This window comes from Triturus cristatus, chromosome 6 (assembly GCF_964204655.1).
Source record: "Triturus cristatus chromosome 6, aTriCri1.1, whole genome shotgun sequence".
In the NCBI taxonomy this organism is placed as follows: Eukaryota; Metazoa; Chordata; class Amphibia; order Caudata; family Salamandridae; genus Triturus; species Triturus cristatus.
Genome location: NC_140589.1, coordinates 380,859,280 through 380,883,242, shown reverse-complemented (window position 1 = coordinate 380,883,242; position 23,963 = coordinate 380,859,280).

Below are 23,963 nucleotides of genomic sequence, written 5' to 3'. Positions count from 1 at the left end.
TGACAAAGGAAGAAGGTGCACACTGGCAGAATACACCCAGAACTGGTTTGAACTAGGTACAGGACCCTCTGCCTGCAGAGGACAAAGGATTTGCTAGTATAAATATTAGGGCCCAGACACCAAGATTTCAGAACTCTTTTGGATCAAGAAGACTGCCAAGAAGAAGAGCTGGAGAAGTTGTGAGGAGGAACAACCACTTTGCTGTATGCTTTGCTGCTGTGTTTGCCTGCAGTGGTTGCTTCTGTCTTGGGCAGTGAAAGGACTGGACTGAACTTTCTGCAATCTACTTTTGTGAGTTTCTCCAAGGGCTCGAGGTAGAGCTTGCCCCCTGTTCAAGAAGTCTCAGGAACAGCAAAGACTTCAAGCTCGATGCCGTCTACGATGCCGCTGCCGACTCAGTGTCCTGAAGGCACCGCAGAGGGCACTGCCGCAATGCCGCACCGTGACCCTGGTCTCACCGACGACACCTGCTGACGTCACCACCGAGCCGCTGCTCGCACCATGACCTGTGGGCACCGCACTCTGCACCACCTCGCTTCACGACGACGCCTTGGTATCCCTGATGATGCCGCTCCACGCCGGACTCGATGCCGCTGCTTGCACCGTGGTTCAAGGGCACCGCTCGTAAAGTTACACAACGCACCGCCCTCATCCCGCACCGCAGCCTTGGCCTACCGACGCCAGTGCCATCGACTCCAGTTCATCAGCCGACGACAGCGCTCCAGCAACGACAACAACGCTGCTTGCACTGTGACCTGCTAGCACCGTGACGAGCACCGCCTTCATGTCACACCACTACCCTCGTCTCACCAACAATGCCATCTGACACCGCCACCGAGCCGCACCGCTGCACTTCGCAAGGAGTTCGATCTGCAACGCGTGTGATTTCAAGGGCCCCGACAACGAATCCTGCACCGACCTTTGGAACCGGCGCCTGCAGACGCCGTGTTTTTGGAAGCTCAACAAGATGTCATCGACACCCTGCATTTCTGAAAGGTACTGTTTGCGGGTCTTCCCGACACCGTAGCTGACCTGTGACGCCGCGGTCAGCCAGAACTGTTTGGATTTGTTTGCTCACGACGCCGTGATAGCCCGGGATGGAGCTATTGACATCAAGGAACTGTTTTTCAAGGTTATTTTGATAACTGAAGATTATTAGGTACTGTTTTGTGGATTTTTATCGTTTTGTATTGTCTTAAGTATATAAAAATATTGGATATTTTTCTAAACTGCTGTGGTGTCTGTTTGTAGTGCTTACACCGTATTACTGTTGGTTATGTGCAAATGCTTTACACACTGCCTCTAAGATAAGGCTGACTGCTCGTGCCAAGCTACCAAGGGGGTTAGCAGGGGTTATTTTAGGAGTGTAACTCCCTTATCCTGACTAGGAAGAAGGGTCCCTACTTGGACAAAGGTGCAAGCCCTTGCCAACAAGAGACCCCCATTTCTAACATTGGTTGTCAGCGGTGAGGATAGGACTTGTGTTTGCACTTGACTTACAGTGATTGGTGTGCACTACTACCATATCGCAGACCATTACATATCACATACTGGTTCTTTTTCTGTTTGGCCTATTTTTGATCTTGCCAGTTTGAACTTGCTACTTCAACATGGCTGAATCTAGAGCATCATCAATTGCATCAATGGAAATTGCCTTTGAGGAGGATAGGTTGGAATACTACAACGTAAAAGAATTGAAAGTGATTTGCAAGAACCTGAAAGTCCAGGTCAGAGGCCTCACCTGGAAGGATGAGCTACAAAAGGCGCTGAGGGCCTGGGTAGCAGCCAGACATGCCAGTGGGCAATCTGGTGATCTTTGTGGAGAGTCGGAAGGGCCTATTTCTAGGGTGGATGTGCTTTTGGGTGGGGGGGAACCCTCCAGACCAGGCAGCAGTAGCTTGTCCCCAGAGGAGCTGGAGGACAGGCGGGAAGCAAGGAAGTTCAAGTTGGAGAAACTCAGGATAGAAAGTGAAAGGGAAGCCAAAAGAATAGCCATGGAGGAGAGGAAGATGATCTTAGATCATGAGAGAAGTCTCAAGGAGCTGGAGCTAAAAAGTAGATCCGGCTCAGATGGTTGCAGAAACTCTTCAGCGCACACAGATAGGATTGTACACATCCCCAAGAATGTAGGTAAAGAGTACAAGAAGGGGGATGACATACAAAGTTGGTTTCAAGGGTACCAGTCGTCTATTCATATGAATGGGGTCCCTGAAATGAACTGGGGGCCGGGTTGTGGCCTCTCTTTCCAGAAGAAGCTAGGGATACCCTGATAGCTTTAGGTAAGGGGCAGGACCTCACCTATGTTGACATGAAGGATGCTCTGCTCACTAGGTATGGACTCACTCCTGAAAAGCACAGGGATCAGTTTACATCCAGTAAAATGTCTGAAACCAACACTTGGTTGGAATGTATGGATATGTTATGCAGGTCGCTGGATGGCTGGGTGAAGGGCAGTAATCTGACAGATTTTCAGGGGCTCTACAATTTGAATGCGTTGGGGCACTTGTCTAGTCTATGTTTTGCAGATCTGCGCCAGCACCTAGTTGATAGTAAGCTGACTGACCCCAGGAAGCTTGCTATGAAGGCGGAACGCTGGGTGAGTACCAGGGTCCACAAGAAAGCGTTTGGGGGAGACTCAGCCAAAGGTGGACAGGGTCCCCAGCAGAAATGTGGGGGGGCAAGGGTAAAGAGTTCTCTAAAGGGCCCCAAACTAGTACCCAGGTTAAAGGTTCCCATCCCCCAGGAGATAAGAGGAAAGGGGTCACTACAGGAAAGCTTGCTGAGACCGGCCCTGCAAGTGTTTTTCATGTGACCAGGTGGGTCACTTGAAGGGGGGCCCCAGGTGCCCAAAGGGGACACAGCCACCCACCGGTGGGCAGACCAAGGTGTTGGCTAGTTTAGAGCTTGGGCAGGAGGGGTGTTCACAGGAGGGTGGGGATCCCGCAGAGATGACCCTCGTCTCACTAGGGGACAGTGAGATGGTCCCAGGAAACCAGGTGCCCCCTAACACAAAAAAATAGCACCTGGGTGACCATTAATGGGAAAAGGGTAGAGGGTCTCAGAGATACTGTAGCCAGTGTGACCTAAGTCCGGTGTCACCTGGTCTCTGAGAAGCAGGTAGTCCCAGGGACATTCCACCATGTAGTTGCCGTGGACAACTCTGAGCCCCAGTGTATGGTGGCGCAGGTTCCCTTTGAGTGGGGAGGGTCTCAGGTCCCTTGAGGGTGGTTGCGAGCCCTACCATGCCTGTAGATTGTCTGTTAGGTAACGACATGGAGCAGTCCTTATGGAAGGATGTTGAGCTCAGGTCTCACTTGGAGATGCTTGGGTTGCCAGAGTGGGCATGCGTGTCTACTCGGTCAAAGGCAGCCAGAAAGGGTGTTCAAGAGGACTTTGAGCCTGGAACAATGGCCTAAGTCCCTGCCAAGAGAAAGGGCAGGGGCCGCGGGAAATTGGCCCCTGAAGTTCCCACGGACTTGGAGGAGGCGGACTTCAAGGGGGACTCCCCGGTGCCTACAGGGGAGCAGGTAGCCGAACTGGGGGACATCTCTGAGCCTTGGTAGTAAGAAGGGGGTCCCACCAGGGAGGAATTCTGCAAGGAGCAGAAAGAATGCCATACTCTGGAGGGTCTGCGGCGGCAGGCTGCAGACCAGGCAGCTGGTGATCAGTCCGGGTCACATCTGATCTACTGGGAGAATGGTCTCCTATACAGTGAGCCTAAGGTTGCTGAGCCTGGGTGAGCCCATGTGCTGGTGGTAGTCCAGTGCTTCAGGACCTTCCTACTGGGTCTGGCTCATGGCGTGCATTTGGCAGGACATTTGGGGCAGGACAATACCTTTAACAGGCTTGTCACCCACTTCTTTTGGCCCCAAATGCAAAGGCAGTCAGATGGACACTGCAGGTCTTGCCAAACTTGCCAGGCGAGTGGCAAGAGTGGGAGGAAGGTCAAAGCTCCTCTCCAACCTTTTCCTATTGTTGGAACACACTTTGAAAGTGTAGGGATTGATATTGTGGGGCCACTGGATCCCAAGACAACCATGCGCAACAGGTACATCCTGGTCTTGGTGGACCATGCCACCCGGTACCCGGAGGCAATTCCTCTCAGGACAACGACGGCGCCAGTGGTGGGCCGGGCGTTAATGGGGATCTTTTCCCACGTGGGATTCCCCAGAGAGGTGCTTTCTGACAGGGGGACCAATTTCATATCCAAGTATATGACATCCCTTTGGAAGGAGTGTGGTGTAACCTACAAGTTCACCACTCCTTAAAACCCACACGGAACCGGTCTGGTGGAGAGATTCAACCAGACCTTGAAAGGCATGATTAAGGGACTAACGGAACCCATGAGGCATAAGTGGAACGTCCCCTTGCCATGCCTTCTCCTTGCATACAGGGAGGTGCCTCAGAAGTCTCTTGGGTACAGTCCCTTTGAGCTCCTGTATGGCCACCCTGTCAGAGGACCTCTGAGTTTGGTAAAGAAAGGCTGGGAGGCAGCTCCCAGGAAAACTCCCCAGGATGTGTTTAGTTACATGCTGGCCTTCAGAACTGCCCGCTTCAGGAAGCTCGCTCAGGCGAACCTAGAAGCAAGCCAGGAAGAAATGAAGAGGTGGTATGACCAGAATGCCACTCTGGTTGAATTTCAACCTGGGCAAAAAGTGTGGGTCATGGCCCCAGTGGAATCTTGTGCCTTGCAGGACAAGTGGACTGGACCATTTGAGGTGGTGGAGCGCAAAAGTAACGTCAACTATCTGGTGGATTTGCAAACTCCAAGGAATCCTTTGCGGGTCCTCCACGTGAGCCGCCTCAAGCCCCACTTCGAGAGGTCCGAAGTGAGTATGCTCATGGCGACAGATGATGGGGTGGAAGAGGAGAGTGAGCCTTTCCCTGACCTCCTGTCTAACAAGGAACACGATGGGTCAGTGGAGGATGTGATCCTCTCCCCTACATTGACTCAAGAGCAGCAGGGGGACTGTCGCCAGTTGTTGGGGCAGTTCGCCCCACTGTTCTCTCTGACCCCAGATTTTACTCACTGGTGTACCCATGATGTGGACACTGGTAACAGCCCTCCTGTGAAGCATAACATTTACAGGTTGACTGACCGGGTCAGGGCCAACATCAAGGAGGAGGTCTCTAAGGTGTTGGCGTTAGGGGTGATAGAGCCCGCCAACAGTCCTTGTGCCAGCCCAGTGGTCTTGGTCTCAAAGGCTGCTGCACCCGGGGCCATCCAGAACTACGGTTTTGTGTGGACTACCGTGGGCTCAATGCCGTCACCAGTACGGACGCGCACCCCATCCCCAGAGCTGATGAGCTCATTGATCGGTTGAGAGCTGCCTGGTTCCTCAGCACATTTGATTTAACGTCTGGGTACTTGCAGATTGCCTTAACCGATAGGGCCAAGGAGAGGTCAGCATTCTCGACCCCAGAAGGTCATTACCAGTTCCCAGTACCATGCCCTTTGGGTTGAAGAATGCCCCTGCCACCTTTCAGAGGTTGGTCAACCAGGTGTTGGCTGGACTGAAGGATTTCAGTGCCGCCTACCTGGATGACATTGCTGTGTTCAGTTCCAGCTGGGAAGAACATTTACAGCACCTCGGTAAAGTGTTGAGGGTTCTGCAAGGGGCAGGCCTCACGATCAAGGCCAGTGAGTGCCAGATCAGGCAGGGTTCTGCGGTGTACTTGGGACACCAGGTAGGGAGCAGCCAGGCGGCGCCCCTACAACCCAAGATTGACACCATTCTGGCTTGGGAGCCCCCCAAGACCCAGACAGAGGTGAGAGCCTTCCTAGGTCTCACTAGCTACTATAGGAGATTTGTTAGGGGCTCCGGCACCATCGTGATTCGTTACCCCCTTAACAGAGCTGGCTTCCAGGAAGCAGTCCAGGAAGGTGATCTGGACTCAGTCCTGCCAGAAGGCGTTTGATGCCCGGAAGGCAGCCATGTGCACGGCACCTGTGCTCAAGGCACCTGACTTCTCCAAGGAATTCATCGTGCAGACTGACGCTTCAGAGCATGGTGTGGGATCGGTGCTCTCACAACTGAATGAAGAGGGCCTAGACCAGCCTGTAGCCTTCCTTAGCAGGAGACTACTCCCCAGATGTGGAGTGCCATAGAAAGGGAAGCTTTTGATGTGGTCTGGGCGCTGAAGAAGCTGAGACCATACATGTTTGGGACTCACTTCCGGGTTCAGACCGACCACAGGCCCCTCAGATGGTTGATACAAATTAGGGGTGAGAAAAAATTGCTGAGGTGGTCCATCTCCCTACAGGAAATGGACTTTACGGTGAAACACCGCCGTGGCACGGAACACGCCAATGCAGATGGTTTGGCCAGGTTCTTCCGCCTTAGTAAAGAAAACTCACAGGAAGGTGGGTAGTTCTCCCCACTTTCAGCTAGAGGGGACATGTGTTAGACTTGGCATCTTTTGGAGTGTTTCCCCTGAGTTTTTGCTTCCTGACCTCCCGGTTTTGACTCTGTTTTTGCTGGTGTAATGATTCTGCACACTTTCCTCACTGCACACTTTCCTTACAGTGGTAAAGCGCAAGTGCTCCTGTTGTAAATGTGTTATGGATTGCTGTTTCCATGATTGGCCTATTTGATTTATGTGTCAGTCCCTAGTAAAGTGCACTGCGAGTACCAGGGCCTGTTAATGAAATGCTGTTGGTGGGCTGCAGCACTGGATTGCGCCACCCACGTAAACAGCCCGTAAAGTGTAACTCTGGCCTGCCATTGCAGAGCCTGTGGGCAGTCTGGGACTGCCATGTCGACTTGGCAAGTGCACCTACTTACAAGTCCCTAAACCTTCTCTTTTCTACATGTTAGTCACCCTAAGGTATGGCCCAAGGTACCCCTGTGGGCAGGGTGCATTGTATGTGAAAGGTAGGACATGCCCTGGTGTGTGTGGCATGTCCTGATAGTGAATCACAGCCTACTTCTTTTCCACTATTGCAAGGCTACCTATTCCCCATAGGCCAGAATGGGAAGTTTGATTATAACATCCTATAATCCTAACTGACCCAGGGAACATGGTAGAAATTCGAGTTTAGTATACCTGAACTCAGAATGATAAACTACATCTTTTAGTAAAGATGGTTTTAACATTCTATGTTTGAAAATACCACTTTTAGAGAGTAGGTATTTTCTTACCTGACCATCCAGCCTGCCTCTGCTAGTTTGTTTATTGTCTGTCTGGTTTGTGAGTGACCAGAATTGTGGGAGACTCCAGGAGACAGGGTGAGTCAGCACAGGGCTGAATAGACCTATCTGCATGTAGGTGGGTGGGAGGAGTAGCACCATGGGTCTGAATAGGGCTGCGCCTGCCTTCCACAATGCTGGCTCCACGTCCTGAGGTGCGTCTTATGACCCTGGCCCACACTGACAAAGGAAGAAGGTGCACACTGGCAGAATGCACCCAGAACTGGTTTGAACTATGTACAGGACCCTCTGCCCGCAGAGGACAAAGGATTTGCTAGTATAAATATTGGGGCCCAGACCCCAAGATTTCAGAACTCTTTTGGATCAAGAAGACTGCCAAGAAGAAGAGCTGGAGAAGCTTTGAGGAGGAACTACCACTTTGCTGTGGCTGCTTCTGTCTTGAGCAGTGAAAGGACTGGACTGAACTTTCTGCAACCTACTTTTGTGAGTTTCTCCAAGGGCTTGAGGTAGAGCTTGCCCCCTGTTCAAGAAGTTTCAGGAACAGCAAAGACTTCAAGCTCGACGCGTCTACGACGCCGCTTGTGACTCCGTGTCCTGAAGGCACCGCAGAGAGCACCACTGCAACGCCACACAGTGACCCTGGTCTCACTGACGATGCCTGCTAATGCCGCCAGCGAGCCGCTGCTCGCACAGTGATATGTGGGCACCGCACTCCGCACCACCTCACTTCACGACGACTCCTTGGTATCCCCAAAGATGACGCTCCATGCCGGAGTCGACGCTGCTGCTTGCACCGTGGTTCAAGGGCACTGCTCGTAAAGTTACATGATGCACCGCCATCATCCCGCACCGCAACCTTGGCCTATACACCGGTGCCATGGACTCCAGTTCGTAAGCCAACGACAGCGCGTCAGCAATGACGACAACACTGGTTGCACCATGACCTGCTAGCAGCGTGACGAGCACCGCCTTCATCTCACACTGCGGCCCTGGTCTCACTGATGATGCTATCTGACGCCACCACCGAGCCGCTGCTCGCAGCGCAACCTGAGGGCACCGCACGCTGCATCGCTGCACTTCGCACCACAGCACCCGACGCCTGCCGACGCCAGCACTCCTGACTTCAACAAAGAGGCATTCGATCTGCAACGCGTGTGACTTCGAGGGACCCGACGACTCCTGCACCAACCTCCAGAACCGACGCCTGTGGACCCCCTGTTTTTGGAAGCTGAACGAGAGGTCATTGACGACCTGCATTTCTGAAAGGTACTGTTTGCGGGTCTTCCCGACACCGTGGCTGACCCGTGACGCCGCGGTCAGCCAAAACTGTTTGGATTTGTTTGCTCACGATGCCGTGATAGCCCCAGACAGAGCTATAGACATCAAGGAACTGTTTTTCAAGGTTATTTTTATAACTGAAGATTTTAAAGTACTGTATTGTGGATTTTTATTGTTTTGGTCTTGTCTTAAGTATATAAAAATATTGGATATTTTTCTAAACTAGTGTTGTGTCCGTTTGTAGTGCTTACACTGTATTACTGTTGGTTATGTGCAAATGCTTTACACACTGCCTCTAAGATAAGCCTGACTGCTCGTGCCAAGCTACCAAGGGGGTGAGCAGGGGTTATTTTAGGAGTGTAACTCCCTTATCCTGACTAGGAAGAAGGGTCCCTACTTGGACAAAGGTGCAAGCCCTTGCCAACCAGAGACTCCCCATTTCTAACAGACCCCCTGAAAGAGGCAATGTGCTCAGCACCTATTCTCAAAGCTCCAGACTACTCGAAGCAGTTCATTGTGCAGACTGATGCCTCTTAGCTAGGGATAGGAGCGGTCCTATCCTAGACCAATGATGAAGGCCAAGACCAACCTGTTGCTTTTATAAGCAGGAGGCTGCTCCCCATGGAAGAGCAATGGAGTGCCATTGAGAGGGAGGCCTTTGCTGTGGTTTGGTCCTTGAGGAAGCTGAGACCCTACCTGTTTTGGATTCACTTCCTAATCCAAACTGACCACAGACCTCTCGGATGGCTAATGCAAATGAAAGGTGAAAATCCCAAACTGTTGAGGTGGTCCATCTCCCTACAGGGAATGGTCTGCACAGTGGAACACAGACCTGGGACTGCCCATACCAATGCAGATGGACTTTCCAGGTTCTTCCACTCAGACAATAAACACTCTCTTGGGAAAGTTTTGTCTCATCCTCTTTCATTTGGGGGGTTGTGTAGGAAAGCGCTCATTTTGGCATGGTTACCCCTAACCTTTTTGCCAGATATTGTTATTGGTATTTTAATTTTGTAAGGCGCACAGCTACCCTAGGGTTTCCCAGCGCCGCCTGAAAAGATCCAAAAGAGAAGAAAAGTAATCTACATGTTAAATAGCCAAGTTTTTATTCCCCTCCGGAAAATTTCATAAGAGGGTTCACTTCAGAGTCCTGCCGGAAGGGAGTTCCATAAAGAAGGACCCAGGTGGGAAAAAGAGCAATCACCCATACGCACTAGTCTCGTCCTAGGAGTAATAAACTTAGCCTGAGTGGCTGATCAGAGAGCACGGGAAGGTACATAGGGGTGAACAAGAGTCGTCAGGTAGGGAGGTGCCTTCCCAGATTTTATCTTAAACATAAGACTCAAAGCTTTAAACTTAATGCGGCACTCAATCGTGAGCCAATGGAGGTCTCGAAGTGATACCGAGATAGAAGCAGTTTTGGGGATCTTACACAGCAGCCTCGCCGCAGCATTCTGTGCTAACTGCAGCTTGCGTAACACTTCCTTAGGGGCACCCAAATACAAAATGTTACTGTAGCCCAGCCAAGAGGTGATGAGTGCCTGGACCACAGTGTGTTGGCCGGAAGGAGGCAACATACAAGAGATTTTTTTAAGCCATCTAAGGATTGTAAAGCAGGTAGAGGCTACACTCACTGCTTGCTGCTTCATGGACAATTGGTCGTCAATTAAGACGCCCACATTTTGAACTTGATGTTTAGGTTGAGGCACTGGACCCATTTCAGTGAGCCAGTGTTGTGGACCCCAAGGATCTTTATGTTTGCCCACAATCAGCACTTCAGTTTTCTCGCCGTTGAATTTTATCAGGTTGGTTTGCATCCAGCCTGTAATATTCCTCAAACCGGCCTGAAGTAGAGAGGGTTTAAACGCCCCATCAGCAGAGAGGGAGAAGACAATCTGCGTATGAAAAAAGAGACAACCCAGCTTCCTCTGCAATCAGCGCCATAGGCGTATGTGAGATTCTTCTCACTGCCAAAGTAAATCATTAGGAGAGAGAAGTTCTTCAGATGAAAACAGGTTTATTCATGAAATACATTGGGACCCATCCAATCCTACATCCATCTCTGACACTCTCACAGTTTGTCTTCCCAACTGCCACAGTAGTTAGAATCTTCTACCCACATGACATTCTCTAACCCAGGCAACAGAATGAGCATTCCTACAACCTCACCATAGGCAAGTGATAATCAGGTGCTAGAGAAACATAACACTAACACCCAAGATGCCACACACCTCCCCCGTTAATCAAAAAAAAAAAAAACACAACAAAACATTATGTACAATAAACTCTTAAATATTCTGGCCTCCTTTGTCATTTAACAGATTAACATGGAAGCTCAGACAGAACAGCATCATCTGTCAACATTTCCCTTTTTATTTGTCCACCTTTACATCAGAACATACAAAAATCCTCCCCAAGTTCCAGATCTTATGATCATGAGTCCTAACTGCATTATTAAATACCTTGACCACTTGCATAGGCTCTGAAAACTTCACTTTTGAACCGGGAAGTCTAACAACCACGCTATCTCCAACATTAACTTTCGTTTCTTTGGCAGATTTCCTCACATCAAAATTTTCCTTCCTATCCAAACATTTACCCTTTTCTTTTTCTCTCCACTCTTCATCATTACTCTCAAAAGAACTAGAAAAAGTTTCACCTAAACGTCGAACCCATGAAGGTTCCACCCGAGTACAAGGAGCTCTCCCTCTAAAAAGAACGAAAGGAGACTGACCCGTTGAGCTGTGTGGAGTCAACCTATAGTCATCAACTTTCCTCAAGACTTGTTCTTTCCAATTCTTCCCAGAACTTTTTGCCAAAGAAATGGTCTCCTTGATGACCCTATTAAACCTCTCAACCATTCCATTGGTTTCCGGGTGATACAGGGAACATTTTTTATGTTTTATGCCTCTATCCTTAAGAAACGTTTCCATTTCTTTCGAGACTAACTGCACCCCATTATCTGTCAGTATAGATTCTGGAAAACCTTCTCTACTCATGAGGTTTTCAAGAAACCTAATAACATGAAAAGTTTGTATCCCAGATGTAAACTGTACCTCAGGCCACCTTGAGAATAAATCCAAAAGCACAATTATAAAACTCTGTTGTCCATTGCAATGAATAGGACCCACAATATCCAGTGCTACTTCCTTCCAAGGTCCCCTTGGAAGTTCCCTGATGATCATGGGTTGAACTAGAACAAACTTCGACTTTTCACTGGCTGCACAAACACTACAATCTCTAACAACCCTTTCCACAAGTAGGTCCATACCAGGCCACCAAGAAGTGGCACGAAGTCGCTCTTTCGTCTTTGACATACCTGAGTGCGAATCATGCGCCATATCTACTAGAGCCTTTCTGATCTCAAATGGTGGTATTAAACGTGTACCACGAACCAAGACACCATCACACACACCCAATTCATCCTTCACACCCCAAAACTTTGTAGTTTCCAAAGACCCAGCATTCTTCTGGTTCCAACCATTCTTCATTAGAGACATCACTTCAGATAAAACAGGATCCTGAGACAGCTTAATCCGCCACTGATCTTCATCAATGATACCTGCAGTAACCAAACATACATGCAGATCATTCTCATCCCAATCATCCATGTCTTCCTCAACACTAGATTCCCCAACGAGCCTAGACAAAGTATCAGCCACAGTATTCTCAATACCTGGGATGTATTTCATTTCAAAGTCATACTCTTGAAGAGCTATGACCCATTTACTTATTCTCCCAGAAACCTGATCAATACCCTTCTTCAAAAATATCTCACATAAAGGCTTGTGATCAGATTTGACCAAAAATTTTGTACCCCACAAAAATTTCTTTAACTTACGGATTGCCCAAAACACAGCAAGAGCCTCACGCTCAATTACTGAGTAGTGCGTTTCCGTATCTTTCAAACCTCTAGAAATAAAAGGTATGGTTTCCAAACCTTTCTCACCCTCCTGCTGTAACACCGCACCCAACCCCTTTACACTCGCATCTGTGGTTATCACAGAAGCCCTAGAAGGATTAAAACCTTTAAGATTAGGTGCATTTTGAAGTTATTCCTTAAGCTTAACAAATTCTTCATCACACTCCCGAGACCAATTGAATTCTACACCTTTCCTCAACAGAGCTCTCATACTATAACAATGTTCCGCAAAACCTTTTACAAATTTGTTATAGTATTCAGCCATCCCAAAAAACTTCATAAGCTCCTCTCTAGAAGATGGAGGTGGCATGTGAGAAATCGTGTTAACCAACTCTGGCTTCGGAGAGATCCCTGCACATGAGATCGTGTGTCCCAAATAATGAATCGAGGAGGTTTCAAAATGACACTTCTCCAACTTTATGGTTAAATTGGCATCTTCAAGTCTCCCCAAAACATCATAAAGAATCCTCCTATGCTCTTCGTGATCCTTTGCAAACACCAAAATGTCATCCTGGTAGACACAAACCCCATCACACCCATCAAGAACTCTCTCCATTGCCCGTTGAAACACAGATGCCGCCGACACTAACCCAAACGGCATCCGAACAAATCTAAAGGTCCCAAAAGGCGTAATAAAAGAAGTTAAATCTCTCGATGACATCTCAAGCTCAATCTGGTGATACGCAGAGGCCAAATCAATCGTGCTAAAAACCTTAGCTCCACCAAGTAAAGTGAGTAGCTCTGATATGTTGGGAAGAGGATACCTATCCACAATTACCCACTTATTTAGCTGTCTTAAATCCACACACAAACGCAAAGATCCATTGGCCTTGCGCGCAGAAACAACCGGAGCAAGCCACTCAGTGCTTGAAACCTCTTCAATTATACCACCCTCTTTGAGCTTCTCTAGTTCTTTCTTCATCTCATCCCTGACCGCTAAAGGTACATTCCTTACTTTACAGGTAGAAGGTTGAGCATTGGGAAGCAGGGGTATACTCAATTTGAAATCTTTAAGAAACCCCAACTCCTCTCTATCTAGTGTTATGTTTCTCTAGCACCTGATTATCACTTGCCTATGGTGAGGTTGTAGGAATGCTCATTCTGTTGCCTGGGTTAGAGAATGTCATGTGGGTAGAAGATTCTAACTACTGTGGCATTCTCTAACCCAGGCAACAGAATGAGCATTCCTACAACCTCACCATAGGCAAGTGATAATCAGGTGCTAGAGAAACATAACACTAACACCCAAGATGCCACACACCTCAAGTTATGAACACAGTACTTTAAAGACGCACTGCAGAGTTCCAACAGGCACACCTCCTCCACAAAGCACAGGGTTGTAGCCTGGTAAAACGATGTATCATTCACAAAGCATTTTTCCTCTACGCATTATGAAATTTTAAAAGTTATACTGCAAGGGCGAGCCCGTGACGATTTTAACTATGATACCACAGACATTCACGGCGAACGCTCCCAGCCCCCAGAGTGAGCACAGTACCTTAAAGGCGAAACAGAGCGTTGTGGGAGTTGGGTCCCTTTGAAGTCCATCCTGCCGACTACACCAATGTGAGATTCTTCTCACTGCCGAAGTAAATCATTAGGAGAGAGAAGTTCTTCAGATGAAAACAGGTTTATTCATGAAATACATTGGGACCCATCCAATCCTACATCCATCTCTGACACTCTCACAGTTTGTCTTCCCAACTGCCACAGTAGTTAGAATCTTCTACCCACATGACATTCTCTAACCCAGGCAACAGAATGAGCATTCCTACAACCTCACCATAGGCAAGTGATAATCAGGTGCTAGAGAAACATAACACTAACACCCAAGATGCCACAGCGTAGCATAGATGTTAAATAATAGAGGGCTGAGAATAGAGCCTTGAGGAACCCCATACGGTGAATTGTGAGTCTCGGGGCACGCTATTGGTGAAAAAACCTGAAACGTGAGATTTTTCAAGAAGTCAGCAAGCCATTTCAGTGCTCTTTCGGTCATCCCCAATTATTGCAAGGCCTGCAGTAGCATGGTATACGAAACGGTGTCAAAAGCGGCACTTAAATCTAAAAGTATAAGTGCCACAGCGCCGCCCGCATCTACTTGGGACGTATCATATCTGTAACCCCAAGCAAAGAGGTTTCGGTCGAAAAACCCGCTCTGAAGCCTGATTGGGAACCATGAAGGAAATTTCGGGAATTCACAAAAGATGATAATTGAAAATTGACATGCTTTTCCAAAATCTTGGAAAACGCAGGAAGAAGAGAAATGGGCCTACAATTAGATAATTGACTAGGGTCAGCAGAGGCCTTCTTTAATAATGGGAGAACCATTGCATGTTTCCAGATCGATGGATCAATAGCCTCTTTTAAAGATGCATTAAGCAGCTCCATGATCAGCATCAGGGAGGATTGTGCAAATTTTTGCAGCACAGTGACAGGAATGGGATCTCTAGGGGAGCCAGAATTAAGGCTCCCCAAAATCCGCCTGAAGGAATTAATTTCTAAGGGTGCCCAGAAGTCAAGTTTGTCAGTATGCTCAACAGACAAATCAGCCTGAATGAGCCCAACATTAGCAAATAGATGGGAATTCCCAGATTGCTGTGAGGCATTATTCGGTGTAGATTCCTGGAATGAGCCATAGATTTTTTCAACTTTACTCAAAAAGAATATAGCAAGCTCCTCACATTGTAAATCACTCAGATCCGGAGAAGTAGGTAAGCAATCAGCTCCAGACAGATTTTTTACAAGCTTGAATTGTTGCTTGGAATTATTCTGTTCTCTGGACACAGCTGATGTCACATAATCTGTGCGGGCAATCTTGCAAAGTGTATGGTAACCCCCTTAAAGCTTTTTTATAGGTTAATTTTGCCTCTGGGGCATATCTCTTTCTCCAATGTCTCTCCAATATTTTGCATTTGCTTTTTTCTGTTTTTAAGTTATCTGTAAACCAGGGAGCAGGTGGACGGTGATTGTTTGCCTTAATGGTGGATAAAGGGAGACAGACCTCTACATAATTAGAGATCCAACTTTGAACGGCCGCCACATCATCTGCAAATGAGAGGCCGACTATTGGGGCAGATTTGGACAGCATATTATTGAACACATCAGTGTTCAAATTCCCCCATTTCCTAGATTTAGCTGAAAGACCAGAGACCATAGGGGACGGATCAAGTAAGTCATCAGAAATTAAGAAGCCAAGTAGGATGTGATTGGACCACAAAACAGGCAAAGCTGGGGGGCAACACATAGTATGCATATTAGAGAAGATGGGGTCAAGAAGATGGCCAGCCCCATGGGAAGGGCCCGAGTTACAAAGCAGCAAATTCACCGCTGCAAAGTCAGAGATAAGTGCAGTACTAGTTACACAGGAACTCTCTTCGAAATGAAGATTTAAATCACCCAATATAGTAAAATTGGTAGCATCTACGAGATACGGTATAACTTGATCCGTAAAAGATGTGAGCCAGGCTCCTGCAGGCCCAGGTGGCCGATAGAGTAAAATTCCCGAAACGTTTAATTGGGGGGTTAAAATAAGCCTGAAAACGACGGCCTCACAACCCTGGAAGGGTAAAGCATCAAATTTGCAAATATAAGAATTTTTAAAAATAATGGCTATACCTCCTCCAATTTTAATACCCCTATCACGTCTAACAATAGCATAGTATGGGGGCATTGCTATGTCGGGGCCAGAGCTACCATGAAGCCAAGTTTCGGTAAGGAAAATGGCATCAGGATTCTCATTAATCAAGAGATCCAGAATATCTAGCTAGAATATCTAGCTTATGCTTTGCAAGTGAGTGACAATTTATATTAAAAAATTAGTGCTTTCCCACCACTTTCTTGCGGTGGATGACGGAAGGATTGTCCTGAAGTTTGTCAGTTACTGAACAGTGACCTTCACTAGGCTTAAGTGCAAACCCGCATCAGGGGCAAAGTGAGGCCATGGATTCAAGATTAAATAGTAGACAATCAGGGTACGGTATGTTCTTAAGCTCCTTTAACAGGGAGGGAGAATAGCTATAAGTACTCCTCTCGATTGGTCCAGTGGTTCTGGCCCCTGGTCTCGATCGGGCTCGGACAGGCGCAGACGGGCTTGCCTTAGGCGCACCTTTGGCGCGCCATCGGCACGTCCGCTGCGCGTCCATCCCGTGGCCATTAAAAACTGAAATGGCAGGGCGGTAAAAAGACTAGAGCGCTAACCGCCCCTACGCGTGGCTCAAAAATGGCCGTGACGCGCAGTGAAAAACGATTAAGAAGTTAAAAAGGAGTTTAACACACTCCAGAACTGCATATAAACAATACAATATTAAGAATCAGTACAATTTTAAAAATCAGTGCAAATGTCCCCCCCGTTCCCTACAACACATAGAAATATCAAGTTATCTGACAAAAGAGTAGAGAGTGCAAATTAGCAGAGCAACCAGATGCTAACTTGATTGACTGTGTGCTGTGACCCTGCCAACCAGGCTCCAGCACCTGTGCTCTTTCCCAAACTGTACCTTTGTCTCCACAATTGGCACACCTCTGCGCCACATGTAAGTCCCTTGTAAAGGGTACCCCTGGAACCAAAGGGCCTTTTGACCAGAGAAGGCCTCTGAGGTCTGCTACCCTCGGAGACCTCTCACCTTAACACCCACATACTGCCATTGCAGGCTGCATGTTTTTGGTGCAGACCAAACTGACGAGTCAACATGGCACACATTGCTGTCTGCCATGCCTACCAACACTGCCAGTGGCATGAGTAAGTCACCCATCTAGCAGCCCTTTCAGCCCTAAGGCAGGATGCACCGTATCCCAGGTGAGGGCATTGCTGCATGAGCAATGTGCCCCTACAGTGTCTGTGCCATATACAGACATTGTAAGTGCAGTGAAGCCATTTTGAGTATATGGGCCGGAAGTTTGTCGAAACAAACTTCACAGCTCCATGATGGCTTTATTGAAGCCTGAGAAGTTTGGTATCAAACTTCTCAGCATAATAAACCTACACTGATGCCAGGGATGAATTTATTATAAAATGCACTCTAGTGTTTTGACTGACTGGCCCCGCCAGCCAGCCACCACCAGACAGGTTTTCTGATCTCATGGGGTGAGAGCCATCAGGATCTCGGAGGTCAGAAACAAAGCCTGCTCTGGGTGGAGGTGCTTCACACCTCTCCCTGGCAGCAACAACATTACTCTGTGGTGAGTCTCAAATGCCCTTACCTGGTGATGTGCTGATTTGGGCAGCTCCAGCAAGTGTAGATGCCCGTCCCCTGGCCAGATCTCACATTTCCGTGGCAGGACAGGCCGGAAAACTAGTATGCAGAGTAGGAGTGTCCACCTTAGCCCGGCACTACACTAGGGTCGCCAGGAGCTGAGGTGAACCCCTCTCTTTCTCCATCTTGAAGTGGTGAATTAGGCCCATTAGGAACAGGGATGCACCCTTTTCCCCAAAGGGAGGACGCACCTAAGGGATGTAGTCACCCTAGCGGACAGTAACCATTTGCTACTGCCCCCGACCTCAGTAACGTCCTTAAATTTAGTATTTCAGGGCTCTCCTGAACCTTGTTCCTCAGGTTCAATGGACCAAAGAAGAAGACGGAAGAAAACTTCTGCCAGACCAGGAAATAAGCCGCTGCAGACAGAACTCGGCAAGTACCCTGCGACCTGTAGCCGGCTTGATAACTGGACCTGCTGCCTTTCCAGAAACACTGCAATGCCTCCACAAAACCTCACAGACTTTTTAGCCTTCAACCAATCTCCAAGAACCTCCCTTTGGGCTAGAGGCCCTAGTCCCAGGAACCCACCGGCACACAAACTGTAGTAGCTGAGTACTGACACTTGTGTATATGCAACTCACTACTACAAAGGAACTCCAGGACCACAGCAGAAGAGGACCGATACTTGTATTGATGCAACTCTGCCCTGCCAGAAGAAAGCACTGCAGCTGGATGGCCTCCTTGACCCAGAGGAATCCCCTCGGCTTAACAACCTAAGCTGTTCAAAGCCCATTCCAGAGAGCCTGTATTCTCCTCCAAGTGGTCCTGTCGGCCTCCAACTGCCCCACCTACTCGACCGCCGCCTCTCCGAGGCAGCCCAACCCCGCCAGAATTCCGTCCATCCCCTGCGCTTCTTCTTCCACACAACCGCGGGGCTAGTAGGGCCTCCCTTTGATCTATAGTGACCCACTGACGACAACCACGACGGTACCAGTGTCTACTTACCACGAGAGCATCCCTCATTGCCGGTATAAATGGCTGTGGCATAAATACTGAATCCCGCACCTCTTCGGGTGCCCCCAGTCTCCATTGACTAGCCTTGGGCTTGGCGAACCCTGCCCTCGTCCACCCCAGAGCCACAGTTGGTGCAGTGCCTACCTTAAAACTGACCCTTGCCCAGTGCCGGTCTAAACCCCTGGATACCGGAAAAGTAAGTTGTGTACTTACCTGCTGATGCATAACACTGTTTTCCACTGAAAGAACAACTTTGAGGGTCACAATATGAAAATTGTAGTTTTTAAACAAAAGGAAAACAGATCTGTAATGGTGGCATGTGATAAAGCCTAAGGGGCTGCCTCTACTCACTCAAAATGTATTCAATCAGTACCTCTCACTAAAGGAATTATAAATGGATGGATAAAAATTCACATTGCTGTCACATGCTTTAGAAAAGGGCTATTTGAATCCTTTCTAAAATGAATGAATCAATCAATCAAGACTTGTAAAGAGTGGCAAATCACCCTTGAGGGTCTTAAAGTGCTAAAGTTGCTAGCTGCTTCACGGTGCTCTGCTCATACGAACAGCCATGTTTTGAGAGCCTTCTAGTATTCCTGGAGCAATAGGGCGGTCCTAAGATGCATTGGAAGGTCGTTCCTAGCTTTGGCCGCCAGGTGGGAGAAGGAGCGTCCTCTGCTGTTCTGGGCATCCGGGGATTCCGATCGGGGGGAGGGTCTGCAAGGAAGAGGGAGGCTGAATGCAGGTATCTGGTCGGTTGGTGGAAGGTCATTCGTTTGTTGATGTATGTTGGTCATTTGTTGTGCAGGGCTTTGTATGCATGGGTCAACATATTGAACTTGCATTTCTTCTGGAACAGGAGCTTCTTGAGGTGCGGTGAGATGTGAGTCCGTCTGGGGAGGTAAAGGATGAGTCTTGCTTCTGAGTTTTGTATGGTCCGTAGTCTCTTTAGAAGGGGTACGGCGATCCTGACATACAGTGTGTTCCTGTAGGCCAGCCTGCTGGTGATGAAGTCCTGCATGATGGTCCTTCTCATGTGGACTGGGAGCCACCTGAAGATCTTGTGGAGTATGTGAAGGGTGTGGAAGCAGGTGGATGAGACCACGTTTATCTGTTTGTTCATAGACAGCTTGATGTCCAGGATGATTCCGATGTTTCAGGAGTCTGTTGATATGGAGGATGTACCGAGTTCAGTAGGCCACCAGGCATTTTTCCATGGTGAGGTGTTGTTCCCAAATATGATCACTTCTGTCTTTTCCGTGTTGAGCTTGAGACAGTTGTCCTTCATCCATTTGAATGATAATACATCGGTGGAAGTTGGCTCTGGTGGTGGAGGGGTCATCTGACAATGAGAGAATGAGTTGGCAGTCATCAGTGTAGGAGAAGATGTTGAGTCCATGTGGTCTAACGGTGTCGGCCAGGAACGTCATGTACTTGTTGAAGAGGGTGAGGCTGTAGGACAATCCTTGAGGGACGCCACAGATGATCTTCCTGGGTTCTGGGCGTACGGTAAAAGACAGATCGTCTGGGTACTTCCAGTGAGGTATGAGGTGATCCTGTGATTTTCGTTGGGAGGGTCCCATAGGTGAGCGGGTGTTCTGGGTCTGTGTTCATGGGAATGAGGAGGCTAATGCTATCAGCAGGGGAGTTGGATTTGAAGTTTTCACAGATGGCTGAGATCTTGTCGTGGAAGAAGTCCTGCCATGGTGTCACAGTTCTTGTGAGTGGGTAATGTCATTTTCAGTGGCTGCGAGGTTGCAAAACTCCTTACTGGGGTTTGTGCTGGCTTCAATGTGGCCTGCTGGGGCATTCCTTTTTTCTTTCTTTCAGAAGACAGTGGTACTGGTTGAATTCTGTCTTGAAGATGGTGTGGTTTCCTGGCTCTTTGCTGGTTGTCGGCAGTTGCATTTGGTCAACTTCAGCTACTCTGTGAACCAGATGACTCTTTTGGCAGGGCCTTTGGGTTTGGCTGGCTTGGCAGGGGTGATTGTATCGACATATTCTTTGATCCACCGGGAGAAGTTTGTTCCAGCCTGATCAGGGTTGGATGCTGTGTCTGGGAGCTGAGCTTTGAGTGCATTGTTCCATTGGTCTTAGGATGTTTTTTCCAGTTTCTGCATGTGTTGTTGGGGGTTGTGGATCTGTAGTTGTTGGGTCCTGAGATAGTAAAGTGTATGCAGTAGTGGTCAGACAAGTGAGCTCTGATGCATGGTTGTACTTCACTCTGTCACTGGACATGAAAATGAGGTTGAGTGTGTGTCCTGTGATGTGGGTGGGGTCGGTGATGAGTTGCTTGAGGGCAATGCTGCTCATGCTTTCCAGAGGTTGGTTGTGTTTGTGTCATTGGGGTAATTGAGGTGGAAGTTTAGATCCACTAGGAAGATGTAGTGCTTGGAGTCGATGGCCACTGAGGCGATGATGTCAGGGATAGCACTGCAGAAACTTGGGCATGGTCCTTGTCTATATGCAAAGGTACCCCTTATGGGGTTTTTTCAGCGTGTGTAAAGTTGGATGTTATTATGCTCCATTATCGGGGTCTAGTCATTGGAGGAGGTTGTGCAGCGGATGGTGTCCTTGAAAATGATGGCAATTCCACCTCCATCTTTGTTGGTTAAGTTCTGGTGTGTTATTTTGCAACCTTAAGGGATGGCGATGGCAATGTCTTGAGTGGAAGCGGGGTTTAGTAAGGTCTATGTGAGGAAAATGACATCTGAGGTGAGGGATGAGATTGTGTCCCAGATCTCTGTGGTATGTTTGCAAGCGATTGTGTGTTGAGTAGAATGCACTCCAGTTGTGTCATGGTGGTCTCAGTTGGCATTGTGGATGCAGTTGCGTTTTCGGCATTGTTGGTTGCTTCCGTGTCGCAGGTGAAGTAGCAGTGCCTGTAGGAAAATGGACATCTGGTGGTGCGTTGTTGTTGTCGATGCGCCCAGGGCTCTGATGTCTGCAGCGGTGTTGCTGCACAGAGTAGAAGACTCAGGATTCCAGGTGCTGGGTGCTGACCAACCGTGGATGGGCACAGTTGGGCTAGAGTTTGGCATGCTTGTGGTGCGCCAGTCCCGTGCTGGCTGCGCTGCCGCACTGCGGCCTCCAATAAATAGGTCCTGAAAGGGGGTGGGGCCCTGGATGGCAGGAGCGGCAAAATGGGCAGGAAAGCAGTGGGCAGCACGGGGGCTCCAAAAATGCCATGGAAATGGCTAAAGAAGAGGTTAAGAGTAACAAATGATGTACAATACAATGTGGCTAACACCACTGACTGAGTTGGCTGACCTTATTTGAGATACTGGTTACAGTTGTAAGTAGCTGCAAGTCACAGAAGGGAAAGTAGTTTAGGGCACACACGTGGCTAAACTGAGTTAGGCAGAAGCAGCTAACCTAAACTGAGCAAGAACTGGCTAAACTGGCCTTATGAACTCATTGGGGAGCAACAAGCTGTGTGCTGGCAGTATGGGGCACACATCCGAATGCTGGCAAAAGGATGTGAGGCAGGGACAAGAGACTACCAGCGCTGGGGAGCTTATCAGAGATCAGATGAACCTACGGCGCAAATGAGATTTTCAAAGGTTCTGTATGTATATGCAAAAGACGAAAACAAATAGTTTGTGTTAGAAATGGGATTTCTGGTTGGCTAAAGCTTGCGCCAAAGTCAGGCAGAAACCACCACTCTAGTCAGGGCTGGGGAGTTACACGCCAAAGATAACCCCTGCTCACCCCCTTGGTAGCTTGGCATGAGGCACAGGGTCAAGACTGATTTGCATATGGCCATGTCTGAACTGGGGTGGCGTAGTGGGCAAAAGAACGATGGATTTAACCCAGATCTCTTGACTGGGGGAGAATGTCTGCATTGTCAGCATTTCGTCCATCATTTGTTTGTTGTAACGCTTTTCGCCCTAAGTGGGATGGGTATTCCCAGACGTGGGACCCGTGCTCACTACGCCACTGGAGTCAAGCTATCCTGGCTGATGACGGCTGATAGCCAGAAACCGGTCCTAGGATGCTTGATTCCGGTCCAGGGAAGACATGGCTTGGCAGTTCGGCCTGGACTGTTCCCATGAGGCACAGGGTCAAGACTGATTTGCATATGGCCATGTCTGAACTGGGGTGGCGTAGTGGGCAAAAGAACGATGGATTTAACCCAGATCTCTTGACTGGGGGAGAATGTCTGCATTGTCAGCATTCCGTCCATCATTTGTTTGTTGTAACGCTTTTCGCCCTAAGTGGGATGGGTATTCCCAGACGTGGGACCCGTGCTCACTACGCCACTGGAGTCAAGCTATCCTGGCTGATGACGGCTGATAGCCAGAAACCGGTCCTAGGATGCTTGATTCCGGTCCAGGGAAGACATGGCTTGGCAGTTCGGGCTGGACTGTTCCCATGAGGCACAGGGTCAAGACTGATTTGCATATGGCCATGTCTGAACTGGGGTGGAGTAGTGGGCAAAAGAACGATGGATTTAACCCAGATCTCTTGACTGGGGGAGAATGTCTGCATTGTCAGCATTCCGTCCATCATTTGTTTGTTGTAAAGCTTGGCACGAGCAGTCAGGCTTATCTCTGAGGCGATGTATAAAGCGTTTGCGCGCGCACCCAGCAACAACACCCAAGCCCACCACAAAGGAAACTCCACACAAGGTATTATATAAAAATAACCTTTGTATTATACCACAACACATTAGATAAAAACACACACTCTACAATGTGCCAACAGGCACGGGCAGAATTTACAAGGGATTATATATACAGGGGACAGGGCCACATGGACCACTGTCAGGAATTAGCACTTTTAGAACTTAGCACAAATCACCAATAGTAAATGTAGAACATAACACAAAGTAACTGTAGAGCACAACCAGTAACTACTGGCGCAATAATGACCTCAGCGTCATCACACTAGCATCAGGTATAAAACCTATCCTGCATCTATCACAGGGGCATAAACACATTTATGCAACTTCTCATAAGTCTAACGCATTAGACCTAACCACCTAAGTATAACTACTCTAGGGGCGTACATAACACAGGGAAGTACATTCTCCCTACCATCAACCTGAAAAGGTAAAACAACCTCCTAGGCAGGAATCCTATCTAGAGGTATGAAATACAGGGTGCGCAAAACATACTATACACAGTACATTTCCTAACCCCCATAAGCATGAACACAGGGTGCGCAAAACATACTACACTGTACATTTCCTAGCACCAAAATCACATCAGAGTGCAGGTTGCGCCAGAACCTAAACGTAGCAGCTGCCCACTACTTGCTGGGCAGCTGGGGACAAGAACAGGGCCTAAACGCTGCAGCTGGCACTACGTACTGCGCAGCTGGGGGAGGCAAATAGGCGTAGGGGGGCTCTCAATAGCCCTTCAAAACACACTGAACAACCTGCGCCAATCCTTGGAG